This window comes from Condylostylus longicornis, unplaced genomic scaffold (assembly GCF_029603195.1).
Source record: "Condylostylus longicornis isolate FDR11 unplaced genomic scaffold, ASM2960319v2 ptg000010l, whole genome shotgun sequence".
Lineage (NCBI taxonomy): Eukaryota > Metazoa > Arthropoda > Insecta > Diptera > Dolichopodidae > Condylostylus > Condylostylus longicornis.
In genome coordinates, this window is record NW_026577979.1 from 3,600,941 (window position 1) to 3,620,884 (window position 19,944).

A 19,944-nucleotide genomic window follows, 5' to 3' on the forward strand; every position below is an offset into this window, starting at 1 on the left:
CGGTAATTGACAAAGACATTGAGTAATAATCGCGATAAGAAGCTAGTTAGAAAGATTTGTATTTGAACAAGATGCCGAAACACAACTATTAGAGCTTATTATAATTCTGATTTATTGAATTTTCCAACTATTTGGGTATCCTAAAAATATGCAATCAGTTTTATAAATTTTATATTATTTTCTTTTAAAAATTGTTTAAAATATTGTATTTTTCGTTTATAAAAGTGTTTTACACATTTTGTCCTTTTTGTTAGTGTTCGTTCATTCGACACTGAAATGGGATAATGGAGACCTTTATGTAATCGCTTCATAAATGTTTGGAAAGAGTAAGTCCAAAATTCCTGAACTTCCTGGAACTGAATTTGTTATTCTCCAGGTACTGCAGTTTCTCATATTAAATTTGAATTTTATACCTAAATTGTATATGTTATTTAATATTTCATATTTGGGGAATATTTAATAATTAGGTATGTAGCAATTATATAATATATCAACAAACAGACAGAGCCGAATCTACCATATATGCAAAGTAAGCATTTACAATGGATGCGGCGAAGAAGTCAGAACCGGGGTCCTGCTAACAGAGTTATGATTTGACATAACTAAAAATTCATTAACTACATATAAGTAAATAAATTATGCGAGTTATTCTTTAGACAACGCACCTTGTCTTCTTCCCTAATTAATCTTTATTTGAATATGTTCTGCAACTTTATATATACATATATGTAGAGATTTTCTTTGAAATGTGAAAACATAAAAATATCTACTTGTACAAGTAAATTAAAATATTTGTGTCTGTCTACCTGTATAATCCTTTTTTTGCTTCATTTTGTACTTGATTTTACTATTAAAAGAAATTAAACATTTCTTTTACACTAGGCTTACGAGACAAAAAAACAAATTATGTCTTGAAAATAAGCATAAATTTTGATTTTAATGATAAATACAATCTACTTTATTTTTCTATCATTTTGTATTTTCAATGAACACCGGAGAAACTACAAAAAAACAAAGGTGAAAAATTACTTTACATTTAGAATTTTTATTGAAATGTTTTCAACGTCTTACCAGTTTTTTTATTTTTTATGTTTTACACTACTTTACTTAAAAACCAACTACATAAAATTATCGTTTAGCGGGGCTAAATCTCATTAAAACATGAAAAAATTTAAAATAAGAAAAAACTTTGTAGGAATAAGAACTTACATAATGAATCTTCAGTTAATTCAATTTTTAAGTCTTTTTGCGGTTTATGTGTAAATCCAAAGAAGTCCTTAAAGCACAAAATAATATTTTCCATTAAATTTCTTAAATTTATTTTTTTTGTTTTTGTATTGGTACTCGTCTTTAATTCCCAGACTTTACAAAATATCACATAAGTAATAAAATTTGTAAATAGCAACGTATCAGGGATGCCCACAAAGTTCAAAATTGCAACTATGAAAGTTTACAATATATTCGAGGATGAACATAAAATCTCTATCAAAAATTACTATTCTTAAACGAGTAGTTTCTCTACAATTTAATTTTTTTCTAGATAATGCCTCCTTCTGTAATGAATATTGTAGTTGTATTGAACTCTAGATGAAGCCCCTTTTGTATATTTAGCGTGAACAGTTTTTGAAAACTCAAAACTTTGTTTAAACAAAGCAATTTGGTACTGCTTGAATTTATTTACAAAATCAATAATTATTTACCATTGCCAATTGAACAACAGACAAGTTCAATATTGCCATTACAACAGAACAAATACGCAAAATTATTAATATTAATATTTAAGAATTTTTTGACCCACATTCTAGTAATAACTAAAAATTTTGGAAATTATTTTATTCAAGAATTTTAAAAGAACCATACCGTATTCTTGATGCAAAATATTCCATACTTACCCGTATAATTACGAAATTAAAGCGTACTAAAGTATTAAAGCAGTGCATGAAATCAAAAAATGTGTACATACAAATTGTTACATTTCTTATTTTTGTTCAGCTATATCAAATGTAATACGCAACGATACTGTAAAACTGAAAAAAATTGTGTTTGTCTGTTTAAGATTTCTTTGGGGAAGTTATTTCTTAAAAACCGCAAGTTAATAGGTTTGTTTCTGTTGTTTTTTTCTCCGGTTTAAAACTGCAAATTATGAGAAGAACATTAAAATCTTTTTCTTTCAGTTTTTCTTTTTACTTTTGCTAAATTTTTGTAAGTTGAATTTGCGATCTATTCACACACGTTGAATATGCTCATATAATACACACATATAAACATAATGCTAGCAAATTTCAATATTTTTGTTGGAATTATTTAAAAAAAAAATATTTCGACGACAATATCATAAGTACTACAGTGCAACAAGGAAATTATGAACATTCAAATTTTTATAAACTAAAATCACTACTATTAAAGAAGTTCTAATATGTCGGATGATTCTGATATCGAATTGATTCGAAAAACTTACTCAATGATCCTGTAGCTGATGCTTTGAAAAGAACAAAAAGCAAAAAAGTTGCACCACTGTTTTGTACCCAACTGGACTGGGTCAAACGGCTGTGTACTTTTCAACTTTTTTTTGTCCAATATAAGTTCTTCGCCAAAATATAAGAATACTTTTTTCGAATCACGTCTTCCTGACACTGGTTTCCAAAATACAGATCCTTATTATAAATAAGAAATATATTCAAACAAATTTTTGGTTAATCATGATTAATAATTACTAGCTGAATCACCGTTAGGTACCGCGCTCTTTCTTGTTAAGTACCTAACACAAATATACTTCACAGAAAAGAACAGACGGTTTTTCTTGTTCTCTTTTTCACTTTTCATGATTTTACACAAAATTATAGTGCTGCTCTTCACTAAAAAAAAATTCTTTTTATTACAGCAAGGTGAGCAATCATTTTAAATCACTTTGAAAAATTCACACAACGTGTGGACTTAAGCTAAAACTTTTAAAAATTTAATGCTCTCTATGTAATTGGAATTTACTGTACACAACTTTAAGAATTTTTTATCTTTGAGAACGTCTTAACTTTGACAAATTCCAATTTTCATTTTAGTTTTTGTTTTTTTAATTTGTTGTTGTCTGAGCATTATTAAAGGACACAGAAAGTGGTAAATGTAAATATTTATTTTTATAAAAATAATAAAAAAAAGAGAAAACAATAAAAAAAAATCCAAGCAAGATCCCATAACTCGAGTATCAGTCAAGTTCGAAAGTATAAAAATAAATTGATAAAAAAGAAAGAGAAAATAATAAGAAAAATGCAAATAATGTTCCGAACATTTTGAAGGACAAAAAATTTTATGGTTCGATACGATCGCGAAAGTGAAAAAAAAGAAAAAAATCAGAAAATCAAAATCATTTTTACTTCACTCTTGTATTAAATGTTTAAAAAAATTTTAGTCACTTTACGGGAAAAGTTATTTTGAAATTTGCCTTCTTATATTGAGAGTTTTATATAGAAAAAAACAAATTTTGGAGTTTTCTTTCTTTTTTCTTCTTATTTGCATTGAAATTCTTTCGCATTTTTAGAAAATACGGGTTCTTATTTTGTTTACTTTTAGTTTTAACCTTATTAAGGTTTTAAAATGCAAATTTTGCACAAAAATTCTTTAAAAACAAAAAAAAAAGTGAAAAAGAGTGAAAATATTTTAAAAAGAACATTTTTGTTTTGGATAGATTAATGGTTTTTAAAAATACAGGGTAATTTAAAAAAAAAAAATTAAAGCTAACATATAGGGGCCTCTAATAAATTACATAACATGTACAAATTTAGGCAGGATATGAATCATTTTTAAAGGCGAGTTCTCTCTTCCCTTATAGCGAATTACGTAGTTAAAATGTAAACAATGATTAAACTTTATAATGGACAGTAACCGTTCTCATCATTCCATTTGACTCTCTGCATAATTTGCATGTGATATTGCAAAACCATTCCAGCTCTTAAATTGATAATATGTTAGTTTTGACGATAATACAAATGCACATACATAGGCTCAGGAATCTAGTAATTTGGAGCACATATGCTTGTATCTAAATATATTAAAAGAGAATTCAATGTACGGGTATTACTTTAAAGAATCTTTGAACTTCATGATAATTCTAGATACCATTAAGAACGATTGTTAAATTTGGGAAATAATAGACTAAATTAAATCACATACAATGAATGAATTCTAAATTCCAATAGATTTCGAGATTTTAAATTCTTAAGAAAATCATTCTTTCGTGATTAAAACTATTTAGAAATTTTATCCACAAATGAATAACAAAATTAATTAGAGATTTTATAGATTTCCCGTTTATTAATAGGCCATCATTTTTAATAAGTCAACCATTAATATTTATTGATTATTATAAAATCTTTATATGAATAATAAAGTTTATGAATGAAATCATAATTTATTGATAAAAATTTATAATTTATTAACCGAAAAATAAACCGTATATACTACTATTACAAAAGTTTTAATTTTAAATCCAATCGTAATAATCATTAGCGGAAAGGAAGTTTATTATCTTTTCACTTTATATACGTTTAACGTATAATTCACTTATTTTTCTTTTCTTTGTTTTCCTCTTTTTTTTTAATTAATTATTTGAACTTTTTAGCCTGCCTCAATAATAGCTAATTCTTTTCTCATCTTCACATTAAAAAACAAAAATACAAAATGCAAACAGTGCTATTAAACGAAAGCCGAGAGACGAAAAGGAATATAGAATTTTTTCACTCAAATAGTTTTTTTTTTAATACACGTATGAATGTACGTTCAAAGGTTATACTAAATTTGCTTTACCGTTTGTAACGCTAAGAAATAATGGTTTGCGATATAGACTCAAGTATGTGTTTTTGATCAGTGTCGAATTCTGAGTTGATTTAGCTTTGTCTGTCTGTTATTTAATTTGAATAAAAACGGTTCAGGTAGTTACCATACAACTTCAAAACTTATTTGGTCTGGTAGCTACCATAAAATACAACTTATTAGAAAATTTGTAAAATCGAATATATTGTTAGATCGAATATGTTTGATAAAAGTCGTTGAAATTTCTCGACTATTTGTGGTAACTGCCATGAAACTGTATGTTCAGAGGTAGTTAGTCCAGACATTTCAACGACTATTTGTGGTAATTGCCTTGCAGCTTCATAAACTATTTGTTCATAGTCCAGAAACAATTAAAAATACAAAACTAAAATTTTGAAGAAAGGAAATTAGTGATGTGGCTATCATTTTCAGTAGAACTCTTTCAGATATGTATGAAATAGCAATAGACATATAAAGATCAAAAGGTTTGAGGCTAAAACTGTAAGTCAATTGTCTCCGACAATTCATTTATTCCGACGAAAATCATTTATTCGTACGAGTATCAGAGAGTTGACACGGTCAACTATAACTATTCTCGTTTTTCTATATAATTTTATTTTTACAACTTTTAAGACTGCTAGTAATTTTGTTTTCATTTTTTATTTTTTTTTTTTTGGTTTTTAGCTTCTTTATTCAACCGCAACAAAAACATATTTTTTGTTAACTAAATAATAAACAAAATACGAAAATAATTTTAGTTTCCTTTTAAAGTGTATTAATGCCCATAAAGTTCATCAATATTTCGCTTTTTTCTCATTTTATTTTCATTTCTTTCTTTTTACAAATATTTGAGTTAATTTAAGCAGTTTACATACACATAAAATACTTATATAAGAATTAAAATAAAAAAGTAGCGATAACATAGTTCTTTCAATATTATCGCTATGCAATGACTCGGTTCGATGACAGGCGTAAACAAAAAAGAAAAAACTAAAAGAGAAAAACAAAAATGTAAACTATAACAAAGAAAACAAAAACTTCATCGCAAAATTATTTTCTCTCTCCTGTTGCAAAATATAAAATTATTTTTTTTTTTATTTTTTTTGGTTCTATTAAAAAGAAAATATGGTTTTCAATTTTCAAATCAGGGGTAGGATAAGAAATAAATTTAAAGATATATATATACCTGTTCGGATACTTTAATACCAACATTTATGAAGAAAATGTCTTGGCGCCTAACCATGGGCCGCCATTTATTTAATGTAATATTGGACTTACTGAGAAAATTCTGCGTATGTTCGATAAATTGCATAGCAAAGGATATAATTTCAAATAATAATGATTAAGAAGTATGAAACGGAAAATGAGCTATCCGATTGCCAAACGCAACCATTCGGATTTTTAAATTTGGTCTATAATTCGTTCAAATTTTTGAAAACCAAATAATTATATTATATAAGAGCAAATATTATGACATTCATAATACAATCACGTATCAAATTCCACAATATTTAAATGAAATTTTATAAAAATAACTTCGTATGATTACCGCCACTTACGTCGATATGTCTGTAGATGGTACAAAAAGTTTGTTACACTTGTATGTCTTATTATATTCTACATCTGCTCATAATGTGTTTATAATGTGTATAGTTTCATGTTTATAACTCTCTAGATATACTTGGAATATGCAAGTATATAAAATAAAATTGCTGTATTTAAGCTATACAAAAATACAAAAAAAAAAAGATGTTAAAGAAGTAAAAGGGGCAAATTATTAACTCTTTTGTAGGTCTTTGCCTTCTGTATTGTATTTCAATTTGTGGTTATTGTGGTTTATTTTAACTCTGGCTAGATGGTATATACACATAAAGTTCTTGTTTTTCTTCTTTTTATTTAATATTATTTTTTTGTTATTTAATGTAATTTAATTTTTATAGAACTCTTTCGAATTTTTTTTTTGTGCCTGTTACAATAGAATTTTAATGCATTTTACTTTTTTTTTTTTAAATATTTATTCTTCTTTTATTAAATAATCAAATAACATAATAATAAAGAAAACAGAAAATGTGAAAACATTTTGTCCCAACTTTAGATTTATTTTCATATTTTTAAAAACGTATATATGTAGAGAGCTATGTATATGTAAAGTAAAAGGCAAAATGGATGGATGGTACATTCAAAATAAGTTGTTGCATATTTTTTGGAAATTTTTTTTGTTCGCTTTTTTTTTTTGTTAAATAATGTGAAAATTTTATTTTTCCAGTAAAAATCTTAAGAGATTTCAGGTCAAGTGGTTATAGTTATTATTAATAAGTACCAACAATATTTTAAAACAGTAAAGTTGAGTCAAAGAGTGTACACAGAATGATTTCGTGTAAACAAAATATTTTATTGAATGTTATGCGGGTTTTATTACTGAAATATTTATATTATAATTTTTATACGTGTACTTATCGTTCATATGTTAAGATGAGCGTGCAAGAAACTTATGTAAGTATTATATTATGTATATATAATATTTTAGTATAAAATGACACCTAAGTATGTTTATATTGATTTTGAATTGATATTTTTTTTAATTCATAAGAATAGCATATTGATGTTTCTAGATATAATAGGGGAACAAGTGCAAAATAATGATATTGTTGTTATTATTACACGTAACCTGATTTAATATAGAGAGTGAAGAAGGGTATTTTGAATTAACATATTTAAATTTGAATTTGAATTTTGTGTATTTCTTAAAGTGAAAGGATTTTGCAGAAAAATCGTATAAGAAGATTTCAAAATTTGTATGTCTCTTTCCTAATTAGATATTATATAAGTACGAGTATAATACTTTTCTTGGAATATTTCAGATCAGAAAGAAGCGAATTTGGCTCAATTTTAATTTGTTGTTCATTCATTCCCATTCAAGATATTCTGTGAGATATAAATGACAATATTATTAATTTTTACAAATATTTTAATAAGAAAAATACCGGTTAGTGCACTCTTACTGAATAAGTAAGAAATCAATTTGTCAGTCCCTTAATTTAGAGTGAGTGGTTTAAAAAGAACTCTCTTTTTAACAGCCAATCAAAATTTACATATTAATATTCAATATTCAAACATTTGTATCAAAAAAATATTGCATCTAATATAATTTTAGTTGAGGTAATAAAGAATAAATACTTAATTTTTAATTTTATAGCTTTTATGATGGTGTGTTATAAGGAAGGGCATGATTTTGAGAAATATTTTGTATATTACATCTGATTTCTCTTCTTAATAAGTCTATATAGCCTATAGTGCAAATATAAATGGAAATCGTGATTAAGTTAATTAACAATATTCGTATAATTTTCTTTTACGTCTTTATTGGTAAATTTTAGGAAGAAAAAATTCTTAATAAAAAAAAAACAATTTTGTTTTTTTTTCAATTCTGAGAAAATCATCTTCTACCCAATTAGTAAGTATAGTAAGAGAGTATATTCGTACATTATTGTACATAAATTAATTCTTTTTGAAATCACGTTTCTTTTCTATGAGTAGCATATATACAATAATTTTTTACATTTCTTCAATTTTAATTTTCTTCCTTATTGCGTGTTACTAATTCGTAATTAGTATATATATATACGTATAAGTATGTACACTTAGTAAAAGAGGTCCATTTGAATATGTTGAATGTAAATTATACAAATGCGATATACAAAAATAAGATAGTAATGAACTTAAATTTTTATAATAGAATGCTTATTTAGAAAATTTTCTAAATGATTTCAGAAATTTAGTAAGAAATTAAAGAGATGTTGTGACTGTTTGTTGATCAATATTTTCGTTAGATTTACGCAATAGTTTGCTCTCATATATTATGGTCAGTGGTACATACATAAAAACTGCCTGTACATACTATTCCTATTTATTTCCAGAAATTTTCAAAAATATTATTGCAATATATTGCAGCTTATCATGTAATTGTTACTAAACAATTGAATAAAACAAATGGTATGGATTGGTAACCATTAAAAATATACAATTATAAATTTAATTTTTAAATATTTCAAAATTTTCGCAAATCCCCTAAAAATATGCAAAGAATTTTTTTTTTGTATTATGACGTAATTTCTTAATTTTTTAAAAAAAAACATTAAAAAATTATGTAATTTTCCATATAAATAAAGTATTTCATTATGAAATGTGCAACTTACAATTTTTGTTACAAAATATTTAACCTCTCACAATTTATTTACTTTTAAGTTTATATTTGGAGTTCAGTTGCTTCTTTTCTTTCTAAATTTTAATTTAGAAATAAAAATGATATATTATGCTTTTTGACCCTTTTTTGGTTAGGCAATGTCATGACATAATGGCGTAATTTTTTCTTTTAGTAGCATGGTAGTACGTTGTTTTCCTTTATATATTATGGATAATGGGAATGAACATTTTGTACACGAATTCAAAAAATCATGAAAATTCACAAACCAACAGCAAAACAGTAAAACAAATAAAATAAAAAAGTTCAAAAATATGAGAAAACCAAAACTATGTTATAAGACATCCTTGTAAATATGTAACTTTTGCAACCATTATTAGCACGTACAAAACTAAGAAAACCTGAAAACCTGTTCCGCATATAACAGTAATTATTTTACAATTTCTCCATATTTGATTTTTTGTTTTTGCTTTATTTATGTAATTTTTTTTTTTGTTATATTAATAAAGTTAATCATGCTCAAAAATAATATCAAGAAATATTTTTTTTTTAAAATATCCAAAATTGAATAAGTTAAAGTAAATAAATGTAGAAAAAAAAATTGAGGGGTTTAATTCACGTAACTTTCTCGTTTGGTTAGAATATTTGATAAAATAACTTTCGAAATAAATTTAGTTACAAAAGGTCGAAGTATACTTTTCAATTTTTTTAATTCTGAGTTTTCTTGTATTATTAATTACGAAGAGTTTGGAATACATTCATAGTATCCTGTAAAATTAAGTTATTCAAATCTTAATTACCAAATTGTCAAAATTAATCGACATTCAGATCGATAAAAATTCTAAAATTTTTATTCGAATTGACTTTAACTTTAATAACATTCATTTTAGTTTAAGTATTAAGTTCTCGTACAAACAAAAATATCGGCAAAAAAAACGTTTCATACTGTTTGATGTGTATAAAATAATTTATGATGAGGTAAGAAATTTTTATTTCTACACTTCTACTCTTACACTTCTGAAATCTCTTAGAAGGTGGAATGAAATTTATAATATAAGTGTTTATACAATTTCATTGAAAATTAAAAACTAACGAACATAACTAGTTAAGTTACTAAGGTTAATCAAAGATAAAACCTTCACTATATATCTTTCACTATTTAGCTACCTTTACTATTCATTTAAATAGTAAAAATAATATAATATACAATATAAATATATATAAATATATATTATAAATAATATTTACAATAGCGCTGGCAACATTCATCTGCAAGGAATTTTTAAGTAATTAAATCAAATTTTTTGTATGACATCAAATAATACCAAACATCAAATCAAGAAGGCGCAATACTACATCTTGTATGATATAGAAAAACAACATATGTTGTATTAGGGCTCAGACAAAATCAAATCAACTCAACTAAAAATTGCAATAAGTATGTAAAAAATTATAAAACTGTTTGATTGCTCATTGCATGCAATCATAAAAATGCATATGTGCGCACTTGAATATAAACCTATGGAATACAATAATAAGCCATCAAACAGTTGCAAAACTCAAAATTGCATGACTGCTTGAGCCCTTACAGTTTTATTTAATAATTTATTTCCATCTAAGTCGTATACTCCCGAGAAATTAAAAATTAGAGGAGAAAATAAAAATATGTTTGTAATTTGTCACGGATATTACGAAAGTTAGACATTTTTAATTCTTCTCTTTTTTTAATTTCATTATTCCAAAAATAAAATTATTAAAACAACAATAAAAAAAAATTAAAAATAAAAATAATTCGCAATTTTAAATTTCTTTTGGCTAACTTGTACTTTCTTACTCCTTCATAAGCATTTATATACTTTCAATTTTTCCATTTTTTTGTTGTTATTTTTGTCAAACTCCCTAATAAAGTTAATTTCCTGGATTAATTATTAAAGTGAGCCCACCTGTATTAATTTTTTTTTATCTTTATTAAAAAAATATTTGTTTTATTATTTTTGTTTTTGTTTTTTCATTGTAACCTCAAAAACCTCTAACGAAAACTCTAGAAAAATGAAAAGACATTCAAAAAAAGAACCAAAGTAAAAAAGAAAAAAAATTTTCTCCTCAGGAAGAAAAGCGGAACCAATTTCAACCAAAAAAAAAAAAATCTCTGTAATAACATAAGATTTGCGTTTAAAAAATATGAAAACTACTTATTTTTTTTTTCTGTTATTTTTGCACATAAAATGCACGTTATTTATGTAAGAAATTAGAAGGTGTACAAATTATTTCAAATGAGCTGTCAAAAAATTTTATTTTTTTTTCAAGAGTAGGTGAATTTTTTCAAGTCATTTTCATTAAACTAAATTATGTGGCTGAATACACACACACATAGCTAAATAGAATTAAAATACAATTAAACTTATTGTATAATAGAAAAAACATAAATTTTTACACGACAATATCACTAATTAGAGTTTTGGATAATTTTGTAAGAGTCTTGACCACTGAAAACACGTTTTATACGTATACGTACATATATTATAGGAATGTATTTTGTATTGTTGTCACAGACGCTTGGCGTTCATTATAATTTTTTGTTAACACGGTTATTTCCCTCTGAATTTGGTGTAAATTAATTCATGAAAATATTTAGTGGAAAATTTATTGAGATTCATTTTACAATACATCAATATCGCAAAAATCTATTGGAAATTTGCTTTATATACACAATTTAATTATTTGAGAACTCAAAATTTTATTTAAGAGGATAATATCCTTTAAAAGCTAAAATCAAATGTTGTTAAAATATTTTAGCACATTTTAGAAATTTAGCCCCATTTTCTATTAATAATTGTTATTGTATACTTTTATTAAAAAAAATTAAATTATGGAATTTGTAAATTTTCAGTGCTTATTAAAAGCAAAATACATATAAGGATTCTCTCGTGTATTCTATTACTGTTGCAATGTTAAATGGGGAGCTCGTTCATTTCAGCATAGTCACATGTATAGTGCCCTTTTTCTACTCAGTTATTTTTTATAAACAGATTATCCGTAATTATCCGTAATTAGATAAACCTAGTGTATATTGATTGTTGTAAATGCAGCTTAATATTAAATTTAGTTGTAGCTGAATAGGTTTTGTAAGTTCATGTGTAAGTTCATTACTATTGCAACTTGTAATACCGTTTACAAGTAATTCAAAAATGTCAGCATAATATTATTATTTAAATTTGTTTGAATATTTTCAAATATACACAGTCAAATCTAGTGCGTTCACTATGGCGAGTTTTTTAAATTTTGAAATTTCGGTGCTGCGTAATTAAGAACAATTAAACATTAGATAATAACTAGCTATATTACATTGAGTCATATGATTTTTTATGACAAAATTATGGAAACTTCAAAAAAAAATTTGCATAATTATTATTTCTAATAATAATTGTTTTATTATTAATCGAGTTTATATGCTCTCATACAAATTTAATCTGAGTAGATTGCGTTATTCCCATCGTATATAGCTTTGAGTTAGCATCTTTATTGTGTATAAATTTACATACTCAAAACATTCTAATTATATTTCATAATTTTCATATTTTATTGACGTGAAATATTTTTATTGGCAAGTGAATACATAGACAAGTCTTTGAAAACTTAAAAAAAAATTTATTTAAATTCTATTGAGTGCATTTTACACTGAAAATACTAAATATCAATTCCCGTTACTGCAATTAACTAAACAATTTAAGGTACAGAGGAATATTTAAGTAATTTATATTTTTACTTCTTAAGGTGTATATTATATACACATTGTTTGTACACATATTGAATGATTACAATAAACATTATGATGTTGCCATCATTAAACTTCTTATGGCATCTTCATGTTCAAAGTAATAAAGAAATTCTACAATATTTATTTTATATAATAAAAATAAATTGTTGCCAGTATAAGAAATGTATGTATATAATATAGGATCTTTTTACCTTGTTAGCCATTAAAAATATTATGATTTGCTTTAAAGGCTATTAATTCATAAAAATAATAAAGCAATTATTTTCTTCTATCCAAGTGATATAGGAATAATTACAAATTCTATATAATAGAAGTATAGTAGCAATTCTTGGCGTACAAATTTTGTACTTAGTTATAAAAAGTTTTAAAAGTTTTATAATTTACAGAAATCTTTGATCTATCAAAAAATTTTTACATGTCAATTAAAATGTCAATTTCAATATTTTGTAAATATTTTCTACTGTTTTCTACATATTAAGAAATTGTATAAGATTTTATGATATTTTGGAATGGTTAGAGGTTTGATTTATTTTTATATAGGAAAAATAATCTTGTTATAAGCCCATAGTTAAAATTATAGAAAAATTATTTGAGTAGAATCAAACAGAATGAAATAATATTATATTAAATATTTTTGATTCCTATTTGAAAATAGCCGCACTAACTATCGATGTTCTTCAATACAATTTATTTAATTTAAAAAAACACACTTAATATAAAATCTTCATTTAATTAAGAAATTTTATACACATTGTGTGTCTGGTGTTCTTCAAATTTTCTCTTCTTAAAATTTATGTTTTTAAAAATTCAATTTATGAAATATTAAAAGTAGATGCCTTTAATAGATTTCTAACTATTCACAAATTTAGAAGGAAAAAAAAAAAAGAATCATTGTTAGCATGTCAAAGTCTTGACAATTCATACTTACTTTTATGTTTATCTTGTAAAGTCTAATTTCTTGTTTTCATATTATGCCAGCTAGGCATTTATGTACATATATTTGTAGTGTCAATAAATTTAACTAACATATTAAGGTTAAAGGTTACTACTATACAACAATACTAAAATTTTTTTTATTGACATAAGGTAAGTATATGTAAGGTGATATTACGTTGTTTATAATTATAAAGTGGCACAATCAAACAATCAAAATGTTTGAGAGAGAGAGAGAAAAAAATGTAGAAATTTAATTATGAATGATTAAAAAATAAGTAAAATAGAAAAAAACATGGTCAAAATTGTAATTGTGAGCATTAGAATTTTTTTTTCGAATATATCAAAAGAGTACACAAAAAATAAGCAATTGCTTTAATAGAAAATACTTTAAAAGTTGCAAGGCTTGGTTGCAATAAATCATATTTTTCTTCTATATTTTGTGGAATACAATTTCATCGGAATTTTACTGAAAAATGTATGTGTTGTTAAACAAAGCCTAATTTTTTATTCAACCATCAACGATTTCATTACTATTACATTTCTTTTTAAAAATATCACAATTAATTGCTGAAAAATTTTAAAATTATTTATGATTTTATTAAGGAAACAATTATAAATTCTTAAATTAATTTGCATAAGGTGAATTTTTACAAATGGTTACATAATAATGGTGCATTTGTAACCATATTTATACAATTACTTCTGGTTAGTATTAATTGTAAGCAATTGATTCTTCATAGTACATTGTGAACGTTGAAATGTGTCCCGATAATTACATTGAAGCTACCCCTAATAATAATTAGTAGCTGCCTAACAATAAGTTACTGACTTAATAACAAAATTTCCCACTGAGTTAAATTTTTATTAATGACTGCAAACTGATGTTGGGATTTCAATTCTTCTCTGCCTATTAAATTTCAAAATTTAAAATGAAAAATTCTTAGTTAAATTAAAAAGAAATCATATTAAAATATTAAATGATTCAATTATGAAACGATTGATTAAATGATTGAGCACATTTGGTACATTTTCCATTATTATAAACGAATTCCATGTTTATTTCTAAAAATTTGGTACTGCCGTATTATTCAATATAATTTGTAAGAAAATTTGAGCCAAGTGAAACAAGAACCTGTTGCTTAAGGAATAATTTAATTTATATACTACCAATATTCCGTCAAAGGAAGAATTCAATTGTATATTCAATTAAAATATGCTGGGAAGCAAAAATTATAGCCTTCATTATAAAATTGTACGTTTGATTTTGCTGAAAATCGAATAAAATATTAAAATTAGAAAGAATATATAAGTATAAGTATAAGAAATGTATGTATATAATATAGGATCTTTTTACCTTGTTAGCCATTAAAAATATTATGATTTGCTTTAAAGGCTATTAATTCATAAAAATAATAAAGCAATTATTTTCTTCTATCCAAGTGATATAGGAATAATTACAAATTCTATATAATAGAAGTATAGTAGCAATTCTTGGCGTACAAATTTTGTACTTAGTTATAAAAAGTTTTAAAAGTTTTATAATTTACAGAAATCTTTGATCTATCAAAAAATTTTTACATGTCAATTAAAATGTCAATTTCAATATTTTGTAAATATTTTCTACTGTTTTCTACATATTAAGAAATTGTATAAGATTTTATGATATTTTGGAATGGTTAGAGGTTTGATTTATTTTTATATAGGAAAAATAATCTTGTTATAAGCCCATAGTTAAAATTATAGAAAAATTATTTGAGTAGAATCAAACAGAATGAAATAATATTATATTAAATATTTTTGATTCCTATTTGAAAATAGCCGCACTAACTATCGATGTTCTTCAATACAATTTATTTAATTTAAAAAAACACACTTAATATAAAATCTTCATTTAATTAAGAAATTTTATACACATTGTGTGTCTGGTGTTCTTCAAATTTTCTCTTCTTAAAATTTATGTTTTTAAAAATTCAATTTATGAAATATTAAAAGTAGATGCCTTTAATAGATTTCTAACTATTCACAAATTTAGAAGGAAAAAAAAAAAAGAATCATTGTTAGCATGTCAAAGTCTTGACAATTCATACTTACTTTTATGTTTATCTTGTAAAGTCTAATTTCTTGTTTTCATATTATGCCAGCTAGGCATTTATGTACATATATTTGTAGTGTCAATAAATTTAACTAACATATTAAGGTTAAAGGTTACTACTATACAACAATACTAAAATTTTTTTTATTGACATAAGGTAAGTATATGTAAGGTGATATTACGTTGTTTATAATTATAAAGTGGCACAATCAAACAATCAAAATGTTTGAGAGAGAGAGAGAAAAAAATGTAGAAATTTAATTATGAATGATTAAAAAATAAGTAAAATAGAAAAAAACATGGTCAAAATTGTAATTGTGAGCATTAGAATTTTTTTTTCGAATATATCAAAAGAGTACACAAAAAATAAGCAATTGCTTTAATAGAAAATACTTTAAAAGTTGCAAGGCTTGGTTGCAATAAATCATATTTTTCTTCTATATTTTGTGGAATACAATTTCATCGGAATTTTACTGAAAAATGTATGTGTTGTTAAACAAAGCCTAATTTTTTATTCAACCATCAACGATTTCATTACTATTACATTTCTTTTTAAAAATATCACAATTAATTGCTGAAAAATTTTAAAATTATTTATGATTTTATTAAGGAAACAATTATAAATTCTTAAATTAATTTGCATAAGGTGAATTTTTACAAATGGTTACATAATAATGGTGCATTTGTAACCATATTTATACAATTACTTCTGGTTAGTATTAATTGTAAGCAATTGATTCTTCATAGTACATTGTGAACGTTGAAATGTGTCCCGATAATTACATTGAAGCTACCCCTAATAATAATTAGTAGCTGCCTAACAATAAGTTACTGACTTAATAACAAAATTTCCCACTGAGTTAAATTTTTATTAATGACTGCAAACTGATGTTGGGATTTCAATTCTTCTCTGCCTATTAAATTTCAAAATTTAAAATGAAAAATTCTTAGTTAAATTAAAAAGAAATCATATTAAAATATTAAATGATTCAATTATGAAACGATTGATTAAATGATTGAGCACATTTGGTACATTTTCCATTATTATAAACGAATTCCATGTTTATTTCTAAAAATTTGGTACTGCCGTATTATTCAATATAATTTGTAAGAAAATTTGAGCCAAGTGAAACAAGAACCTGTTGCTTAAGGAATAATTTAATTTATATACTACCAATATTCCGTCAAAGGAAGAATTCAATTGTATATTCAATTAAAATATGCTGGGAAGCAAAAATTATAGCCTTCATTATAAAATTGTACGTTTGATTTTGCTGAAAATCGAATAAAATATTAAAATTAGAAAGAATATATAAGTATAAGTATAAGAAATGTATGTATATAATATAGGATCTTTTTACCTTGTTAGCCATTAAAAATATTATGATTTGCTTTAAAGGCTATTAATTCATAAAAATAATAAAGCAATTATTTTCTTCTATCCAAGTGATATAGGAATAATTACAAATTCTATATAATAGAAGTATAGTAGCAATTCTTGGCGTACAAATTTTGTACTTAGTTATAAAAAGTTTTAAAAGTTTTATAATTTACAGAAATCTTTGATCTATCAAAAAATTTTTACATGTCAATTAAAATGTCAATTTCAATATTTTGTAAATATTTTCTACTGTTTTCTACATATTAAGAAATTGTATAAGATTTTATGATATTTTGGAATGGTTAGAGGTTTGATTTATTTTTATATAGGAAAAATAATCTTGTTATAAGCCCATAGTTAAAATTATAGAAAAATTATTTGAGTAGAATCAAACAGAATGAAATAATATTATATTAAATATTTTTGATTCCTATTTGAAAATAGCCGCACTAACTATCGATGTTCTTCAATACAATTTATTTAATTTAAAAAAACACACTTAATATAAAATCTTCATTTAATTAAGAAATTTTATACACATTGTGTGTCTGGTGTTCTTCAAATTTTCTCTTCTTAAAATTTATGTTTTTAAAAATTCAATTTATGAAATATTAAAAGTAGATGCCTTTAATAGATTTCTAACTATTCACAAATTTAGAAGGAAAAAAAAAAAAGAATCATTGTTAGCATGTCAAAGTCTTGACAATTCATACTTACTTTTATGTTTATCTTGTAAAGTCTAATTTCTTGTTTTCATATTATGCCAGCTAGGCATTTATGTACATATATTTGTAGTGTCAATAAATTTAACTAACATATTAAGGTTAAAGGTTACTACTATACAACAATACTAAAATTTTTTTTATTGACATAAGGTAAGTATATGTAAGGTGATATTACGTTGTTTATAATTATAAAGTGGCACAATCAAACAATCAAAATGTTTGAGAGAGAGAGAGAAAAAAATGTAGAAATTTAATTATGAATGATTAAAAAATAAGTAAAATAGAAAAAAACATGGTCAAAATTGTAATTGTGAGCATTAGAATTTTTTTTTCGAATATATCAAAAGAGTACACAAAAAATAAGCAATTGCTTTAATAGAAAATACTTTAAAAGTTGCAAGGCTTGGTTGCAATAAATCATATTTTTCTTCTATATTTTGTGGAATACAATTTCATCGGAATTTTACTGAAAAATGTATGTGTTGTTAAACAAAGCCTAATTTTTTATTCAACCATCAACGATTTCATTACTATTACATTTCTTTTTAAAAATATCACAATTAATTGCTGAAAAATTTTAAAATTATTTATGATTTTATTAAGGAAACAATTATAAATTCTTAAATTAATTTGCATAAGGTGAATTTTTACAAATGGTTACATAATAATGGTGCATTTGTAACCATATTTATACAATTACTTCTGGTTAGTATTAATTGTAAGCAATTGATTCTTCATAGTACATTGTGAACGTTGAAATGTGTCCCGATAATTACATTGAAGCTACCCCTAATAATAATTAGTAGCTGCCTAACAATAAGTTACTGACTTAATAACAAAATTTCCCACTGAGTTAAATTTTTATTAATGACTGCAAACTGATGTTGGGATTTCAATTCTTCTCTGCCTATTAAATTTCAAAATTTAAAATGAAAAATTCTTAGTTAAATTAAAAAGAAATCATATTAAAATATTAAATGATTCAATTATGAAACGATTGATTAAATGATTGAGCACATTTGGTACATTTTCCATTATTATAAACGAATTCCATGTTTATTTCTAAAAATTTGGTACTGCCGTATTATTCAATATAATTTGTAAGAAAATTTGAGCCAAGTGAAACAAGAACCTGTTGCTTAAGGAATAATTTAATTTATATACTACCAATATTCCGTCAAAGGAAGAATTCAATTGTATATTCAATTAAAATATGCTGGGAAGCAAAAATTATAGCCTTCATTATAAAATTGTACGTTTGATTTTGCTGAAAATCGAATAAAATATTAAAATTAGAAAGAATATATAAGTATAAGTATAAGAAATGTATGTATATAATATAGGATCTTTTTACCTTGTTAGCCATTAAAAATATTATGATTTGCTTTAAAGGCTATTAATTCATAAAAATAATAAAGCAATTATTTTCTTCTATCCAAGTGATATAGGAATAATTACAAATTCTATATAATAGAAGTATAGTAGCAATTCTTGGCGTACAAATTTTGTACTTAGTTATAAAAAGTTTTAAAAGTTTTATAATTTACAGAAATCTTTGATCTATCAAAAAATTTTTACATGTCAATTAAAATGTCAATTTCAATATTTTGTAAATATTTTCTACTGTTTTCTACATATTAAGAAATTGTATAAGATTTTATGATATTTTGGAATGGTTAGAGGTTTGATTTATTTTTATATAGGAAAAATAATCTTGTTATAAGCCCATAGTTAAAATTATAGAAAAATTATTTGAGTAGAATCAAACAGAATGAAATAATATTATATTAAATATTTTTGATTCCTATTTGAAAATAGCCGCACTAACTATCGATGTTCTTCAATACAATTTATTTAATTTAAGAAAAAACACTTAATATAAAATTTTCATTTAATTAAGAAATTTTATACACATTGTGTGTCTGGTGTTCTTCAAATTTTCTCTTCTTAAAATTTATATTTTTAAAAATTCAATTTATGAAATATTAAAAGTAGATGCCTTTAATAGATTTCTAACTATTCACAAAT